Below are 20,715 nucleotides of genomic sequence, written 5' to 3' on the forward strand. Positions count from 1 at the left end.
TTTCATACTTCTCTCAATTTTTCTAAGAAAAAAAATGTTGGTAAATCACTAGACTCTTGCAAAAAATATCATATTCAAAGTAAAATTATTACTGAATAGTAGTGAAATTATATGATTGAATTGAAATGTGTTTTTATCTTTCACAAAAAAATATACCTTGAACTAGCCTACATATTCACACACATGTAGCGGAAAATTTCGTATATTTTATCGAAATGACACCGAGTACAATGCGACACAATTTGCATTTGGCGGGAATTTTGCCGCCATTTCTACATTTCCTGTATAATATTTACGCCTAATACTTATTTATATTTCATATTGTTTTGTCTAGTGTGTGATTAATATGCAATTATTAATAAGATAATAATAATAATTAAACAATCCTATCGTGAATTATCACTTTCGTTGAACCATGTGTGGAACGGCCGATTGTGTGTAGTAATATCTTCCGTTAGTTTTGGTTTATTTTGGAGTGAAACCTACAGCTTGCCTATTCGACCACAGGCCTACTTTACTACTCTAGACCAAACTATAACTTCAATAAATATACAATAACATATTTACTTTAAATGGAGATGATAATTGAATTATAAAGTTGTTTTGGTATAAGTATAACATTTTTTAATACATTAAAGTATATATTGAAAGGATTCGCCACTCTGGATCTAGAAATTAAAAACACGAACATTGTCCGAAGATATGAAATTTGTTATCCTAAATTTGTTTCATGAATAATATTCCATTGTGCTTGAAAATATCACATCAATGTGACTCATATTATACCATCCATAAATTGCTGGTCAATTTCTTTACTCTTGAAGTTAATATAGATTATAAATTTCGGAGATATTTTATCAAACTAGGCCTACTTACCAAGCTTACCCCAGCCCAAAATGAGATTAGATGATTTCAAAACAAAATGGCTACAAAAAAATACACTAAACATTTTGTATGTTACCCTTTTGAATGTGTTATTTATATTATGGAAATACATTTTAAAATATTGGAATCCCTTTTATCCTTTTAGTTTTTGTACAGCGCTTAGTAGTTTCACAACATTAGGCGCTATATCCAGGATATTATATTATTATTAATATAAAAAAGCAAGTATTTGTTGAATTTGTTCAGCTGAACATTAATGTTAGTGACATCCCTAGTACAAATTTTGTCTGCTTAAATAATAACAAAAGAAGCATGAAATTAAGAAGAAACTTTTTAAATATTTCTCAATTTGCAAGTAATAAAAATAACCCAAAGACTGATTTTAAGTTTAGATTAACTAATTTTGAAGGCAAGCAAACAATGGAGATGTTTTTTCTTCAAAATAATCCAGTTAATTACCAGTTGTATAATTTTATATATTCTTCATTTATTTTAGAAAGATCTACTGATACTTAACGTAATTGTTGTTTACTATTGTTGTTTAATATTAATGATGATATCATATAATTATAGGCTTAATTTAAATTATAATTTCTTTCAAAAAGGTCATAACACACAAACAGAGATACAAACATAATATAGTGAAAACTCTTCCCTGATATTATGTACATGAAGATCATATTTTTTTAGTAATGAATATAAAAGACTATGTCGATAAGACGAACAGAACCACTGCAATTTAAACCATTAAATAATTATACCAAGTTCTATTATAGGAGAATATCTTAATCTATCAAAATCTATAATCAATATAAATAGTACATCATGATAAGATATTTGTTTTCTAGGAAATAATATATTTAAAGTTATCGACGTCGTCTGATGCTTTCTCATTTTTATCATGCTATCTTAGCCGTTAGTTATCAAAAAGACAAGACTGTTGATGTTTTCCTATAATATACCTTTTGGCACATACAACATGAGCAGAAGTTTTTTTTCTAGGAAATAATAATAAAAAGTATTTGATGATTCTGACAATTAAATTATCGACATCGTGGGATGTTTATTAATTTTTGTTCATACTATGTTAGTCGGGAGTTTTCATCAACAATGTTGTTTCAGGACAGGACAGGACATATTTTTAACAAAGATTTGAATCTTATATTTCAAACCATTATATTTTAAAACATTAATAAGACTTACAACATTAATTAAATATTAATTATACTTAAAACATTAATTGAAACATTAAAGAATTAATTTGATTTATAAGGTATACAGTTTGCAAATATATTTGAATATGAAACAATAAGCAAATATTTATACAGTCTATAAAATATTTCAATGTTAGTCAAATAAATTATGTTTAGTGAGTAGTACCCGAAAGCTCTACACATTCTTTCTGACTCTTTTTACTTCTACATTTCGATTTGGTTTCTTGCTTATTGTATCTCCATTGAAATCCAATACATTTGTTTTATTATATAAAAAAATTAATATAAGCAATATATAGACAATTCTCATAATTTGTCTAATTTAAGCAAACCTACCATAGTAGAGTAGTTTTTTTTTGTTTTTTTTTTAAGCTATCAATATTTTTACTTTTATTTTTTAGTCCTTTTAAACCAGTCATAATCCTATAAGTAAAATATCAAAGAAATACCTTTATCTCTTTAAATGTAAAATGTTAACAAACACTCAGCTCTTTCAGGTTGGGTGATCATTACTTTGGAGGTTTTATTAAAATAAAACTGTAATAAATTTAGAATAATAAGGTATAAGTTGTAAAAGCGGAGATTTTTTGCTAGGCAGTGTAGGCTATGTCTCTCATTTACGCATAGATTTCGTTAGCCAAGCCAAATTTGAATGCAAGTACCCCCATCCCTTCCAAAACATGTCAACGACCATATTAAACAATAAATTAATAAGAATTATAATATTAGTTCATTAGAAAACATAATAAAACGTATATAATTGCTATTTTTTTTATGTCAAAGTTTGTTTCTGCAAATGGAAATAAATCGACCACTTCAAACAACATTTGGCTAAGCCCTGTTGGATTATCTCGTTCGCTGATGATGGTAAATTGTCATAATTTATTCATAAAACGTATTATAGTCTAGATATTAGCTTGTAGTTCTATAATTAGTCATAAAAGATGGTAGACATTTTAATAATTAAATAATAAATGTAAATGATGACGTAATATCTGTTTTGTGCAACATACACATTAGTTTGCTGATGATATGGAAAAGCGTCATAAAGTATAGTCATAATTAGTCATAGATCTAATTATGATTGTGCTCTATTCTTTTGTTCCAAACATAAATTTTCGTTATAAAATTCTTATACGAAATGAGTTTGGAAGATAAAAGATTAACTCTAAATTTTCCAGAATATTATTAGTCAAATAATATTGTAAGCTGTAAAAGTTACAAAATGTAGCCCCACCCAACCCTCGATATCAAGTCGTCTGCTTAATAAGCGGCCTGCTGTCAGACTATTGGAGCATTCCTCGTGGCATGGTTCATATTGGATACCATATTCTATACCGTAAGCGTGCCTAGCTGACACATTATATAAATCTTAAAACAATTAAGTTCGATCTAACAAAGTGACAGTTACATTCTGTAATATAATGAAGAGTTATTCTAATTTATTATTCAAAATATACATATATAGTTTTTTATTAACAATATGATAAACAGCTCATCTTCAAATAACTTTTCCTCGTAGGTACTTTTTCATATTCTAATTATGTTTAGCGCCTTATCATTTACGGCTATTCTACTAACAAAAAATAAAAACCGAGTGAGTAAGTCATTATAATAAACGTTTAGATTCCTTACTTTCATGATCACAAACAAACCGTATATCATTATCTTTTGTACCTAACTAGGAGATTTATATTTAAACAAATCGAAGATAGAACTAATGCAATTAAAGACAATTTAAATGACATACATTATAATATATAACATCACATTCATCAGCATATCACTTGCCTCTCTTTTCTTTTCTTCTGTTTTGATCAATGTGTACAATAGGTAATCAACTAAAAGTCTGATTTAAATATAATATGAAAAAATTAACAGAGTGGAGAAAATGTTTGTAAAATACCGGTAGCTGTTTATTTAATATCGCCATGAGCAATGAATGTTGGAATGGCGCTATATAAATTGAACGATTGATTGATTGATTGAATATCAAGGGAAAATAATTGAAATTTAAGTAATGATTGCAGGCCTAACTAAAAACTACCAACACTTTTGAAAAGATTTTCATAGGATTCTTAGGCCTACATTATATTTTGGAAAAGCAGTGATTTATTTTTTCATTTAATGTCAGTAGTCTAATAAGTATGACTTTTTATACGTCTTTTTAAAATAATTTTCCAACTAAATTTCAATCAAATCAATGTGTCAATAACTATCGAATTCTTTAGAAAAACGGTTATATTTTTTAGAAGAAAAAGAAAGGTAATTTTTATAAGCGAAGATAGGTTTCAGTGGATTTTTTGTACTGATAGACGGGTTAGAGTTACTGTAAGAAAATTGTAATAATTTATGTAAAATGTACCATTGGCTGTTAACTAGGTTAACTAACAGAAACAATAACATAACTCTTGATATATAAAACTGCTAAAAGGCTTTTTATGGACTAATCAATACTTTAACCCTTTTTAGACTTTAAATTATGCATAATATCATGAGCAAACTATGAAAACTATAATTGTGGTAGGCCTATTCAGCTTTCCACCATTGATGGATTAACCACACGACAATACAAGAGTTTAACAGTACCGACGCCTAGGTACGTTACACTTATTTTTACAAAATAGAGTGCTTACATTTTACAAAGGTTAAAAGAAACTACAGGCCTATAAAATATCTTCGAGAGTAATATATTATACCAATACATACTGCAATATGTTGTTCAACTGAAAGTTGACACCAACATTAAATATCCAAGAAAATTAAGGATAAGCAATTCACTCCGTCCAGAAAATAATTAAAACAAAAGTGTAATTATTAGCGAATTTACTAAACTTTTATTTTAACACTGATAATATTTATTTTATGAAATGGTAATGACAGTATAATCTTGTTGTAACCATTTTTCAGTTACTTTCTATTGATTGCATATTAAACAACTATGAGAACAACAAATTGGTACTCTTTTCTTCTCATTTTACCATCGTTTTGTTTTAGCTTGTTTGCTTGTTTTATTTGTATCTTTACTTAAATCTAGGCACTGATGCCCAGAACATTGTAGAATATCAGTAATTTTGCCTTTGAATTTATAAAACAAATTGTGGACCTCAATGTGTATATCAAAGCTCATTTTATTTGTTTGTATACAAACTCTTTTCTTTTACATAGCCGTTTAGCTAATTTAGTATTCATTTAAGAGGAGATAAAGAGTAATAAATTAGTCCTAATGGCGAGAAACTTTTCTTTACAATCTAAATGTAGGCTATACGGTACGTTGCATCTGTCCATTCACCCGAAGCTATGAAGTTTGGTATCTCCCCTTCGAAATAACCTTAGGGGGATTGTTTATTTAAAATTAGGAAATTAACCATATAATTAAGGCCACATTGTTCCACTTGCATGCATTTGTTATACCTTGCATAAAACTTAAAGATGTGGATTAAGTCGAAACTTTATAACAACACCATGACAATTGATACAAATCTAACCGTACATATGTAAACTTTCTTTTACAAATCCATTGATGTAGGCTTAATTAAAATATAGGGCACAGTGGGGACACTCTACAGGAGTTCAAGTGTGCATACAGACTTTGATACAGTGCGTACAGTTTTTTGTACGCGCGCGTATATATCCATTGTTTCTGGTTCCGTCATGGAACTTTCTACACTATAAAACTAGTTTTTGACACACAAAACACTTTGATAGTGTAGACAGAGCTTTGGTTTTGTTCTTCAAAACAAACAAAAACAATGAAATTGGTTGGTCAAAATTACATAAAAAAAACGGATATCAATTTATTTTTATTTTTTGTTGTTGAAGTTATTATTGCTTCTCTTTATAATTTATTGCAATGCTATCACAAAGAGAATAACAGAATGTGTGTCATTCTCATTGTTTATTCGTGGTACTCAAATGTATTTAGTATGTTCTTAAACTAGTTTAGGACCTATAATAATTTATATGTTATATTAAATGGTATATGCCTATAATAGAAATTTGTTCATTTTGTAGTCTAATTTGTACATTTTAAATATAGAATTGTTCTATTTATATGTTTTGATTCATTGGTGTTTATAGTATATTGTTCTTGGACGCACCCAAAGTGTGTTTTCGAATAAAGATTATATATTATATATTGTAAGCAAAAAGCACCTTAATGCGTGTATGTCTATTCATTTGAATACAAAATGGCGATCAGCGAAAAGTCAGAAGCGGAAAACTCCTTATGCAGATGCAGTCTAGAAGTTGTTTCTTAATTAGTATCTAGAAGGAAGGAGGGAAGGGGAGTAATGTTAAATTGTATAGTGTTTATAGGTTTATAATAGGCCTGGTATACGAATAAAATTAAAATTGGCCATGATTTTGTTTTTTAAATCCGAAGAAAAACAAACTTAATACCTTGGTTCAATTTTTTATTGCATTTATACAATATATATTTTTTTTTATAGTTTAAACTTTATTTTAAGAGTGTAAACTTTCCAGCCGGAAAAAAAAATAATGCTAGTTGATAGCCTACTTTTACAGTCTTACTTTCCAAGATTAAAAAAAAAACAGACAAACAAACAAATTAGACAACAAACTTAACACATTTTCTTATTACATTTATACAATTTTATTCAAAGCTCTGGTCTACACTAGTTTGAAGAAGTGTGGTGTGCTAAAATATGGTAGTGATATGCACAAATATGGTAGTGATATGACATCATCATGTTCATATATGGGCACATCACATGTTTTGACAAAAGTTTGACAGAGCTTTAAAATCTTACACTCCAATAAAATACACATAAGAAAACTATACATCCTTAAAAAATTACATTAAAATTAAAAGGTGGCCATTCAAATTTCCTTGTAAAAGAAAAATGAAACCCGGCAGATATGATAAAAGCAGGTGTTAGATTCCGTTGCATTTTGGGAAAGATAGATAAAAAACATCCGATCATAATTAACACAAACTTAATGACATTCAAATAGTGGATGAACTAAAGGTGTACACACCGGTTTATATAATAAAATGAAATGTATTTTCTGTTTTGTTTTATTTTCTAACATGCGTCTACCGGTATTTCGATTTAGTTTGGGAAAAAAATATGCGATTTAACGGTACTCAAACTTACGCCAGAGATTACGTTAATTTAATTCGTTACGGTAAGTTATGTTTATCGGCTGTTCTGCCATCTGTCTCACGTGGTCTCCCGGAGGAGATTCGTTCGATGTATCACTCTAGACTTTGAAAACTTTGCAATTATTTTGGTGAAGATGTGTCCTGTTTGCTTTTAACTGGACATCTAAATTTTTAATTCTTAAATCATACACTTAAAGTTTAGAAGTACTGGTAGGCCTAAGGTTATTTATCTCAAACGAACAGAATATGTTCAAATGTGATTAGATTTTATTTTTGCCTGTTTGCTTATAATGAAATAAAATAAACATTTAAATATCTTATTCAGGTGCTTTAACCTCCTCCTCATCGGTAAAAATGAAAATATAAATAAACATAGTCAAGTCAAAATAACATTGGAAACGTAATTAATGTTTAGACACTTTCTCTTATTAACCTTAAAAATGATGTATATGCCGAAGTCTATTGATATAAAATTTATTTTTAAAGTACTATCCTTAAATGTAATATTACATTATGTAATTTGTTTGAATTAAATTAAATGTCCTTATAAATAATAAAATAACTACGGATAATGTAGGCGTTTTATCTTTAGTGTTTAATTTGAAAACGTGAAGGTTGATGTCAAACAAAATAGACATATAGACCACAGATTAATCAGATTAAAATAGTTTCGGTTGATCAGCAGAAATTTTATTTATTTATTTTTTCTAATTGTTAGCTATAAAATATAAAATATTTTACGGAATGTTCATGATTATATTGATGGAAACAAGTATTGGATTGCGAAGAAGTATTGCATCAGGCACAATTACACATTGAGTGTGGTGGAATAAGATTCATATTTTGGTGAATGGGAGTAAAACGCATGTATGGACACAACATAAAACCAATACCAATACCAGCCTGAGACCAATACAAAAACCACCACTAAAATCAAAAGCGTGTTCTGCACAAATGTGATTCGATATTTTAGCGAATTAGAACATGATGTGTGGACACAAAATGCAATTAGGTAAAATCATCTTAATATCAGAAACCGATATACAGAACTGAAATTCGCATTCAATGATGGTAACATTTAAGAGCCCATAGTATTACTAAAGTTTACAAAAATATATTATAATATTTTGTTTACAAACACATTGTTTTGAACACTTTGGTGTTTGTGTAAGGTACCGTATACGATGCATGAATAGGCCTATAGAAACGCTACCAATTTTTTTTTAAACGGTACAGAGAGGGGTATTGTAATGGTTAAATGTTCTCAATGACGAACTAACTTCATAGTCATTAGGCAAATAAACCAGGTTTATGGCGATACATTACTATCAGTCTAATGATACATTATATGTGAAACCCTATTAATGGCAACAAGCTTCACATTGGTGGTTTCTATCTTTAGGTATGTCTAGAAAACCGCATTTATATGCCCTCGGGAAACTTGATAGCATTCATGTTTTAGCACAAACCACCAATTAATATGAATGTAATCTTCCTCTTACTTAATGTGATCATTAGATTTTTATTCGAATATTTCATCGCGTCTCAATGCCATGAAAGGGTGTATCAAAACTAGGCCAAGCTGAAAGATCCATGCTAATCGCAGTGGAATAATACCAGTATGTATTTAGCGACCACTCCCGTGCACGCGTGGTGTGGTGGCTTCATTAATTTTAAAACATTTGCTTGAAAATCAAGCGAAAAGAATGGATAAAATGATTATGATTCAATGTGTTTATATTATAATGTTAAGCGTACCATACAAATCGTGCATTACTTATAGAAAATAGCTTAAATAGTGAATTATACAGTTACACTTATGTCAGCACAAATTAAACACTATGGATGGAAACTAATAGCCTGTACCAAAACCTTTACAAACACCATAGAGAAAATCGCCAAAAAGAAATTTAAAGAGAGGCTCAAATTGAATTATCATATATATGGTTATATTGTTCATTTTGTACAGTATCTTAAAAAAAAAAATTACAGCATCATATTTTGACAGAAAAAATAAATAAAAGTGGAAAAAGTACTGGTGCAAAAAAATTTAAAATTGGGTTCGCATGCTATTGTAAAATAGGCCTAATGATATCATGATATAATATCATTTATTTCCTACAAGTGAATAATTATTTTGGGCATTTAAAGGTTATAAGTATAATTTGCCAGAGTATACGACAAAATAATACAGAATGATAATTTAACTATTTTATATGTGAATAGAAATTATTCATTTAAAGTATCGTGTAATTGTAATACATTTACTATAGGCCTGGCTGTTATATTTTAGGATCCTTACAATAATTATGACAAATAGTCTTATAAAGTATAACTGATGCATGACCATTTCATAACGTTTTCTTTTGATTCATCTCCCCAGGTGACATAGTTCATTGTAAACCGTATCTGTTCTTTTATAATGTTCTATAATAGTATTCAAGGCTACCCTAAGATAACATTGATGTGAGACCAACAATTAAAAATTGTTGTCATTAACAACTATTATGTCCATTTTCAATTATTACTGGTGGTGGTTAGTTTGTGATGATGAATAAACATTTATACTATTATAATCTTTATAAATAACATTTCACTTACATATCAATGAGTGGTTATAAATTATATCCATTGGTGGACAGTACAGTTAACAGGAACTGGAGTTATTTACAAATCTGTCACCAAATTCCATTTTGTTAAGATATACAGCCAGCTGATAATGTTATTCAAAACACGAATATTGCAGAACGAGTTGTGTCTATTATAACGGATTGCGACGTCAACAACGCATCATTATGAAGATCAAGTTAATGTAACAAACTTTCAGGTGGCATGGGTTGTATTATTTCCGTGTAATTTCCTTCAGTTAATGCCTATCATATATTACCGGGCCTAAAATAAGCCTTGAAGAGGATTTTCATGTTTGGTTAGCTACAGTTGGTTTATGTCTGATGTTGATCTACGTAATTCAATCATATAGGGTTATTCTTAATAGTGTAGTTTCAACCAATATGATAACTATCATGCCAATTTGGTAAAATATGATATCTGTAGCGTTCTTTCGTTTCGTTTCTTTGTTAAATTAACGGTGTAGATAACTGAATAATATAGCAAACCTATGTTAAAATGGTTGATATTGTCGAATTTCTAAACACCTTGATCGTTCAAGATATAAAAAGAAGACATATCGGTAATTAGCATACCTGATGCAGACAGTCACGAACTTCCAAGTGAACCCCGAATCAGGAATTCGTTTGTGTCTGATGAACTGTCTGGGTCACATTCAACATAATGGTGGCACTCTTTATCGAAACTGTAGCAGACACATTTGACGATGAATAACATTAATAACATTCATGTTCTCGCATTTTTGAAAGCCGATATCTTAAGCCTGATCAGACGATCGTCTTAATTGACCAATCAACAGTTCCGATTTCAGTATCGCGTCATCATCAACCCGTACATTTAAATGATGCATCTTTAGTTCGTCATAAACACCATAAAAAAAGAACATTTAAACTTTATTTTCTGAAATGCCAAACATTGATAATTCATTTCGACTTCCAACGAAATCATATCGATACGTTGTTCTGTTTATTTCAGGGCGGATGGAGAATCTAAAATACAAACGCCTACACATTGCCCCTGACAATAAACGAATTTGTCTAAAAATAACAGCACCTTGGCCCTGTATCGCCCACTAATGTAACTATCAACCATTAATGTAACAAAAATGAATCACTAATAAAACCAACCGCTAAACTTAATTCTAACCACTAACGTAAAAGACTTCATCAACCATTGTAACGTAAAACAATTTCACTAACGTAACATTTGAAAATGTTGACATGTTCTGTTTTTTTTAATATGGAAAGTTGAAAATCTTCTGCTCTGTTTTTAGTCTTAACATGTCTGTTTGTCAGTACATTTTCATTCGAAGAAAAACGATAATATCCTACGGTCATGTCATTGTATAAATTCAAATTCCGTGACTAAAATCACAAACTAACCGATGATAATTCAAGAATCTGGATGAAAAGCTATTTTAAGGTTTTTATAACTAAAACTTTAAATTAAAATCAAATCTTTGTTCCATATGTAAATATGTGTACATGGCAAAATTGTTTGACAGAAATATGGTGAAACAAACAAAAACATTTACAATTACATCATACATTTGATAAAATTACAATTTACAAAAAAAGATTCAACTTGTAGGCCTACTGTTATTTTCTAACTATTACTGATAACGTAAACCATACCTTATCATTGCATTCATTGTTTCTTCTTATCTAAAAAATGCTCGGGTGTGTTCTGATATTTGTGATATTTAAATGAATATGCAAATCGTTCACACCTGAAAATGTTTTGTCCGACGGTGTTTGCAGATTTTAAAAAAAATCAATCCCACTGCCGTGTTATTGTGTAAATTCAATGCCGTGACCAGGATTCGAACCTGGGTTTTTGCGGCCACAACGCAAAGTACTAACCGCTATACTATCACGGCGAGCTACGTAGGATATCTGGATAGATGATGGTTAGTTAAACCCATGTATGGAAGCCAAGTTTATTTAGTTTAATTATTTACGAAAATAGTTAATTTTTAATCAACATTTGTCATTATTTCGACGAGATAATTAATATTTAACTACCAATTCAATTCACTTTTGATTCACTATTACTACTTCTACGAATAATGATAACAGTAGGCATAATAAAATACAGATACTTATAAATGTATAGAAATTAAAATATTTCATCTCATAGTTTGACAGTAAGCACTGGCTTTAAAATATATTATATAATAATATACTTCTTGAAAAAGAAAGTAAATAAATTACAAATGTGATTTATAAAACATTGGATAACACATACCAGCACCTTGTCATGTGCAACTATATAATTCAGCCGATTCCATACTCACTGTATCTTGTCTAGCGACAATAAACATTCAGTAGTAGTGTGTCTGCTGGCTGCATCACCGGGTCATTGCTGTATATATAGTATCAGGAGAGACTATTCAATTATTTTATATAGATAACTGAAACGATAAAGGTTCACGTTTGTCATAACAATTATCATGGACAGCAATTTAAACCAATTTCTCATATGCAACAAAATATCGGTCCTTTTGGAGTAGACCTACATGGCATACACCCTTACATTAATGGTCAAGAATATGCAAATTAGCATTCATAAAGAAATTACACACACACGATCCAAACACAAACTATTATTTAATAGATTGTTAATATAGGCCTATCACTAAATATGAAATACAAGAAGTTAATTAGAAAATCATTCCTTTCAATCAATCTTCTACTACTGTATGATAGTACCTAAACTTATTTTATATTTCAACGTAGGATCCATTTTAATTCACCACACAGGCCTATCCAATCAAAAATAAATATAAAAACATATTCAGTCTTCCACGTACGCACAACAGAAAGTTTTTAAGAAAAAAATCTGTGATACCTAATTAATTTAAATTTTAATAAATTTAAAAACAATTGTTTCCTTGATGGCATTATATGAGTGTCTTATATTAAGATATTATTAAAATCGAAACATTTTGTGTTAAATCATTGACGGTAATTGACACAAGTTATTATTTTTTTCGTTCAATTTAACAAACAAAAATGAATAATTTTAAATTTAATTTTATCCAATCTATATATATGATATCTTGAGTAATGACAGTATTAATTTGGTGGATGGAGTGAATTATCCATTCTTTAATTCGTTAAATCAAGGACAAAAATAAAAATCACAACAAATCACATTAAATTTAAAAATAAACATGATTTTCGAACTAACACTTATAGGCTAAAAAACATTTCAAATTGTACAACGCATTATTAAAATCATTTGAATTATTTATACATTTCCTTCGTATGTCAATTGTAATTTAATTTGTTTAAATTTAATGTGCAATTACTGACATAACACGCATGGGAAAAGTGTGCATTTAGAAACGCCAACAGGTCTACAGAACCACATTGCACACATTGTATTAATCCGCTAACTTTAAATTTATTATAGTGCGCAGTGAAGTTAATATTATAGTATAAATTGCTGATTTATGATTATATTATAGAAATAGAATTAGCATTAAAACATAATGTAATCATAGAAGAAAGAATGCTCCACGATTACCAAAGGTGGGTATTATTTAAATACATTCCCATCGAAAATATGTAAAGTTATACTGTAAAGCTCTGTCTACACTATCAGTTAGTTATTAGTTACCATATTTAGGCATACCACTTCCATATTTGGGCACATCAACACTAGTTTGAGAGTGTAGACAGAGCTTTAAGCTATACTGTAAAGTTTTTATCTTTTAATTAATATATACTGTAAAAGGTTAATGAGAAAAACTATGATAGTTTAAGGGGTGTTAAAATTATTTAAGTAACTACATTTCTTCTACTGCATGATATTAGTTGTTTCATTTACAAGTTTATTAGACAGTAATTACAATCAAACAGTGTGTATGGTTGCTAAATACATAATTACATAACGAGGTTTAAGCAAAAAAAATTGATTACTGCAGTATTCTTCAGTAGAATAAATTGAAATGGTCTCAATGTCTAATTGTGCACGGTTTAGGAACAATTTTTAGCCTTCGATTTCGAAGTTAGATAATGTTTGTCAAAACAGATCCAAACAACAATGATTCATAAGCGTTAAATAATATACAAATAATGAATGTTTATGAGTGCAATGATACAAATAATGGCACGAGGTGAATGATGAAAGGTTATATCAACGAGGCAAAGCCGAGTTGATATAACCTTTCATCATTCACCAAGTGCCATTATTTGTACCATTACACGAATACAAAACATTCATTATTTGTTTTATATAACATCTAGACGTTTTTTTTTCGTACACAAAAATGTTTCAAAAAGTACTATTTAACGATCGTTGAATAGTGCGTACTATTGCACGCCATGTGACCCACATTCGTCCAATCAAATGACAGGAATTTATATAGGTGTTATATAATGTTTAATATTAGCTAATTCTGAAGGAGAAATGTTAATTGTTTATAAATACCCGTTTGTGCAACTTATTATTTCTGCGACAGATGGTTCTTAAATGAGTCTAGTATTAATACAAGTGTGTTCAAATCGAAACCACTGTTTTGTTTTTGTTCAGTATATACGCACTGGAATCGCTTTGATATAAATAATAAAACAATAAATAGATGACTTGTTATTTATTATTAAAAATATGGCACTATCATTTCTCTTCAAAGGACAAATTAATGGGGAAATGACAATGCTTTGTGCATCACTGAGTGGACCTCAATGAAGATACAAATTAAAAAAAAGTTATATCAAAACGATAAAGTCAAACAGCCAGAAAGAAAATATCAGAACTTTGGGCATGCAACACTAGCCCTTCCTCAGTGACAAGTATTTCTTTAAACATAAATTCATTATCCATGTTAGGCCGGTTATTTTTCATATTTAAGATTACATCTATAATGTTTAAGGTTTTTTTTAAATTTCTTTTGAGGTTCTGCTCATTCTGCACAACGTAGCCTATACAATAAGTTATATAATGTTTTGTTGCTTGTATGCATCATGTGAAACCAGAATAAGCTAATGAAATGGTCTTGTACAGTTGAATATAGAATGGTAGTTTCCACGTGGGTTGATTATTACAATTTTAATAAAGGTTAACTGTTTTCCAAATTAATTATTAAACAACAATAATTGGTTTTTAATAGCATAGTGAAAAACATTCTATTTTTCATATATCCTACGTAGCTCGCCGTGATAGTATAGCGGTTAGTACTTTGCGTTGTGGCCGCAAAAACCCAGGTTCGAATCCTGGTCACGGCATTGAATTTATACAATGACACGGCAGTGGGATGTTGTATTTTTTTTCCTTTCAACCTTCATTAATTAAATTGATTTTTCAATTTTGATTTATTGTCAATTCATTAAATTTAAATTATTAGTAGTATAGTATTTTGATTTTTTCCAAAAATAAAATTATTTATTTTAATAAATAACACTACCGTACTCGTTTCAATAGTAATCTCTAGTTTTATTTTGAAGACGATTTGATAAAAATTTTGACAGACATATTTTAGGAAATCGTGTCCCATCGCCAGTATATACAAATTGCACCGGTATTCAAATACAGACACATAACATTCAGAAAAGCTTTACACACTGATGATGGAAAACAGTATTTTTTTAAACATTTTAAAATGGTCGTCCGACTTCAAAATAAAAAATGAGATTAGACCTACTATTGAAACAAGTAAATTAATGTATCTCAGTATCTCTTGTATAATATTCTTGAATAAAATTCTGGAGTACATTGTGGAAAAACGAAATATCGAATCATAACTTATTTTTTTTTTTTTTAGTTTGCTCAAACTCACAGGATTATGGACAAAGAAACCCTAATCGTCGATGCCAGACATACATATTCTTTTATGGATGCGAATGTTAATTCATACAAAGATGACTGTAATACATTGATATAGGCTGAGTACTTTTATGTCGATGCTATCTCAAATTACTATGAGTTGCAACTTTAAAAAAAAACCTCTATTTTATTAAAAGTTTTTCATTTTAACCATTGACCACAGCGTTTTTATTCGTTTTCAAAAACAAATTTCCACCTGTTTTTTCTCAAATGTTAACACTTTTTGTTTTGCAACCACTTGAATATTCTGTTCAACGTCTTTCGGAATTACATTATTATAAAGTATCAACTTTGCTACAATCAAGATTGGAGATATATAATCTGTTGTTACGTTTATAATCAAATTCCATGAGTAAATAACAATCCATAGTAATGTTTGCAATGGTATGCATGAATCAGTGCCACTAGTTTAAATAAAATTACTATTGACTTGAATTGGTGAGTAGCTATATCGTTTTAGGACTTCGCAAAATCCGGTAGGTCCTTTTGTAATTTGTTTGACCTCCGATCAATAATGTTTAATTTACAACTATATAAATGTATTTATTAAAATCAAATATATTAAAACACCTCACATTTTAAGTAAGCATTTTTCCCAGTAAATTTACTTACACACAATAACGAGGATGTTGGTATTACCGGTAGGCCTACTAGAAAAACGAAAATAGGAAATACTACACGATTAATTTTCCATTTAAAAAAATCTAATGTTGAAAACAAAAACTGGAATATATTCGGAACTAAGGACAGACCACCGGATGGATATGTTGTCTTTGGTTGGAACTAATATTTCATAATTCGAGGCTTGACTAAAATGGTGGAATTTCATGAAGTGAATATCATTTTCAACCACAGTGTTCGAGACTCAATGTTGTTGAAACTTAGAATTATTTCTGTTCTTTCCGTTACAATATGCATTATAGAATAATGTAAAATGTTGTTAGAATTATTTAAAACACATTTAAGCCAGACTATACTGTATGGATTTCATATTGGTAGACATAAATATTTTCAACGATAACCCCAGCTTGGATAAATATCACGATAGTAAGTATGATACGGTACCGAATAGCGTAACGACTGCATTATCAAAAGGGCGAAACAGACCAATAAACATATTATTAATTGATAGACATATCATTTTTCAAACTAATCAACTAAAATTTATTTAGTTAATTAATTAACTATATATTTAATTTATATTATTTAAGTTAATAAATTTTTTTTTTCAGCGGCCCGGTTTAAAATTTGTTCTGTATTTTTCTTTTGAAAGAAAATCATAAATAAAATACACAAACGGTTAATGGAAGTAAGTGAATTTTTATTTGTATTTACTTTTTTACAACGTATAATAACAATTATATTAATTTAAAACGTTTTGCATTAATAATGCTTAGAGAAGAATATAAATAGAAAAAAAATCTCTCGGAGGGTTTTAACTTGAAAGATGCCGCTGTATCTCTTAAATGAAATATGTAAATTTATTTTTTAATGTTGAATTAAATTAGCATTTTATTTTTGTCACCACACACATTGTGTTTTACAATACTCATGGTATTGTTTTTGAAAACCATTTAAATGCCACTTTTTATCGTTCGCAATCAGTAATCAATAGGTTAGTCCATCACCATAGGTCTATAATTGATTTATGTTTTCAAGCTAATTTGTCGATAACTTGCAAATTAAATGCAAACTATAACTGGACTTAATTGACAAGGTTGTGTGTATCAGTTGCTAAATCCCAGAATAGAGACAGTGCTGTATAGAGATGCAAATACAAATAAGAGAAGAGCTAAATCAAAACTGTAGGCCCTAACAGCCAGAAGGAAAGTACGAGATTAGAGATAGAAGAAAAACTGTGTCAGGGCTAATGATTTTCATTAACTTTATTATTTCCTATTATTTTTAAATCTTTATTGGTGTTTGAATTTTCAGAATATACAAGAATATAATATTCCAATATATTTTGTTTATTTCTGATAATGCTATTTTGAACACACAGCAAGCCTTGTTTTAGTGGCCGTATTCACCAATCTCACTACCCTTAAAATTTAAGAATTCCCTTAACAAAGGGAAACACTTAAGGGGTATTCACAAATGAGTTAAGGGATTCACTTACCTAAGGAAAACACTTAATGTAAGGGTAAAACTTAAGGGTAAAAATAATCATAAACATTCATGAGTTGTCCCATTGTCCAATCACAGAGGATTTAATTCCCCTATGGTCCAATCACTTTCCTCTCTAAAACTAATTTGCATATTTAAAAAAAGAGTAAGGGGTTGGGGGGACGGGGAGGATGAAGAGAAAAGTGTATAGACGATGGCAGTCAAAACAAAAACAAGTAGGCCTAAATGAATATTAAACCTAGACTAATTTGTATGAGGATCAAGAAAAATAGGTCTAGCCTAGATGCTACTAACAAACCAACATTCTGTATTGAGGCATATGCTTCTATCCTAGTTCTTCTAAACTGTAAAGAGTTTCGTCTCGTCTCAACAAACAATATCTTTCCATAATGTTTTATAATGTCGTAAGATTTTAATTATTTTGATTAAACTGTTTCAGAAACATCCTATTAAAGATTAAGTAAAAATAATTTTTGAAAAAAGGTCCATTTGTTTTGAATTTGTATTTGAATTCAAAACAAACTTGTTTGTCTTCGAATTCTATTAGATTTTGCCTTTGAGAATAATGTAGAAAAACGTGTTCAATATGGTCACATAAATTAAAACCGCAACGAACTTATTTATCAATTCACACTTTTGATATAGTACGCAGGCGGCATATGAATTGTATAATTGATAATTTATGAACATGTGTGTTATAGTTACATTTCAATTTCGTTATATATAGAAACGATGTTTTTGATTTTTAGTATTTATTCAAGATAATACAAGGTACCATGAAATAGGACATTTTGTAGTTTTAATCAAGTTATTCACTTTTGCCAAAAATGTTTTCGTTTGTTTACAAAAATACGAATAAAAAGTAAAATTTAACGAAACTACAATCGACTTCCAGACAATAGGCGCTTTAGCTTGACTTCTTTAAATTACGGTTTTATCATTTTTTTCGATTCAATTCTTGGTCAAAATAAATAACTATTAGGCCTATCATTTAGAATGTCTATTAATTGTTTTTCAGGACAAAATATCTAATAGATGGCTAATCAAAATGGTACCATTCAAACAGTAAACTATTTAATCAGGGTATTCTCAATTTGATGTTATTACACACCAAATTTAAAAAAAACTTTAAATTTTGTTTGTAAATAATACTAAATTGATGAAATTATAATTTATGGTAATTTTTTAAATATAGTTTGTTTTTTTGTTTTTGTTCAAATAATTAAAAGTTAAATAATTTAGTACAAGAAACAAAATATACAAAAGGTGGTCAATACTGTATCTATAAAAAATCAATCCCACTGCCGTGTCATTGTGTAAATTCAATGCCGTGACCAGGATTCGAACCTGGGTTTTTGCGGCCACAACGCAAAGTACTAACCGCTATACTATCACGGCGAGCTACGTAGGATATACTATCTTAAACCAATTGTTTTGACTTTTATTAATTCACCTATTAATCCTGGTTAATTATTTATAGTCTTGATTAATTTTTAATGGTAATTGCCAGTAAATATGAATTAAAAAATAGCAGGGAACCAAAGTAAAACAAAAAAGCAGGGAACTGGACTATTCTGTGGATTATCTGTATAAATGACATTTGTATTGTATATTATGGCAATTAAAAAAACAACAATCGGACATATTTTGAACTGTGTAAACCACATTAATTATAGAAAAGATGTGCAGTCAATGCAAACAATGAAATATTTATAAAATTATGCAATAAAAATCTTTAAAATACAATAATTAAGCCTTTTCGATTTGCAGTAATTACACATTGTGGTAAAACTTCGAACTTGTCTTTAAAAGTTAATTTTACTTTTTAAAATAAATTTTTGTTGTGAATCCTGAATCTTTGTCAAATAACCAGATGATGATCAAACATCATGATCTGGATTCAAGTATGTTAATTAAATATTAACCATTTTCCACCAATAATTAAACTGAATACAATTGTCTTTCATACACGAGTTTAACTAACCATCATTTTCCAGATATCCTACGTAGCTCGCCGTGATAGTATAGCGGTTAGTACTTTGCGTTGTGGCCGCAAAAACCCAGGTTCGAATCCTGGTCACGGCATTGAATTTACACAATGACACGGCAGTGGGATATCTTTTTCCTAAACAAAATAAGATAAAAGTAAATAATATCCAGCATCGTATTATTTCAATGCATAAATATCGAGGCATGTAAATATGTTATACTGTATAGCCTATATAAACATTTCTTTATTTTGTTTACTTTTATAAGGTACCGTATATTGTTTATATATATATATATGTAAATCAAAGGCAAATTACTGAACAAATGACAATGCTGTGGGTATCAGTGGCTGGATCTCAATGGAGATTAAAAAAAGGAAGCGAAAAGCTAAATCAAAACCATAAAGTAAAACAGCCAGAAAAGTTAGCAGAGCTTTCGGGCAACACTAGCCCTTCATCAGTGCAAGTGATATATATACAGTATATATATATATATATATTATTATTATATACGTTGTATGCAGTTAAGAGGCTCCAAAATGTGTTGTTGCGCTCTGTTGCTGACACGACCGTTTGTTGTCGAATAAAATAAATGAAAAGGAAATGTCATACGATTGCGTTAATTAGAAATTAAATTTACCGGTAGTCAAATTCAAGAAAATATAAGGTACATATTTATGGTATTTTGTGTTGAAATAGGTTAATATTGTGGTATTTAGATATAACAAATGTAATACGATTGCGTTTTCATCGGTTATGTACAGTATTGATGAGTGTTGTGGTTGAAAAACAATTATAAAATAAAGTTACCGGTAGTAAAGTACAAGTGTATTTATGGTATATTTTTGTTAATAATAAGTTTAGGCCCAAATACTGTGGTATTCAGATAAAAAATATACAAGTATAATGAATATCG

The 20,715-nt window shown here is 29.2% G+C and overlaps 1 long non-coding RNA gene and 4 other non-coding genes across 5 annotated transcripts; 2 read left to right on the plus strand and 3 right to left on the minus strand.

Annotated features, from left to right (window-relative positions):
* Window positions 1-5: 5 nt before the first annotated feature.
* Window positions 6-3,893, minus strand: LOC140056928 (uncharacterized). Its single transcript, XR_011846843.1, has 3 exons — window positions 3,850-3,893; window positions 2,549-2,636; window positions 6-22 (listed from the first exon to the last, which is right to left on the minus strand). It is a non-coding gene; the product is annotated as an uncharacterized lncRNA (long non-coding RNA).
* Window positions 3,894-11,662: 7,769 nt separating this feature from the next.
* On the minus strand, window positions 11,663-11,734 carry Trnah-gug (transfer RNA histidin (anticodon GUG)). The gene has a single exon. It is a non-coding gene; the product is annotated as a tRNA-His (tRNA).
* A 3,280-nt stretch (window positions 11,735-15,014) lies between these two features.
* On the plus strand, window positions 15,015-15,086 carry Trnah-gug (transfer RNA histidin (anticodon GUG)). The gene has a single exon. It is a non-coding gene; the product is annotated as a tRNA-His (tRNA).
* A 4,051-nt stretch (window positions 15,087-19,137) lies between these two features.
* Trnah-gug (transfer RNA histidin (anticodon GUG)) lies at window positions 19,138-19,209 on the minus strand. The gene has a single exon. It is a non-coding gene; the product is annotated as a tRNA-His (tRNA).
* A 615-nt stretch (window positions 19,210-19,824) lies between these two features.
* Trnah-gug (transfer RNA histidin (anticodon GUG)) lies at window positions 19,825-19,896 on the plus strand. Its single transcript has one exon. It is a non-coding gene; the product is annotated as a tRNA-His (tRNA).
* The last annotated feature ends 819 nt before the right edge of the window (window positions 19,897-20,715 follow it).

The sequence above is a fragment of the Antedon mediterranea genome, chromosome 8 (genome assembly GCF_964355755.1).
Source record: "Antedon mediterranea chromosome 8, ecAntMedi1.1, whole genome shotgun sequence".
NCBI classification, from domain to species: domain Eukaryota; kingdom Metazoa; phylum Echinodermata; class Crinoidea; order Comatulida; family Antedonidae; genus Antedon; species Antedon mediterranea.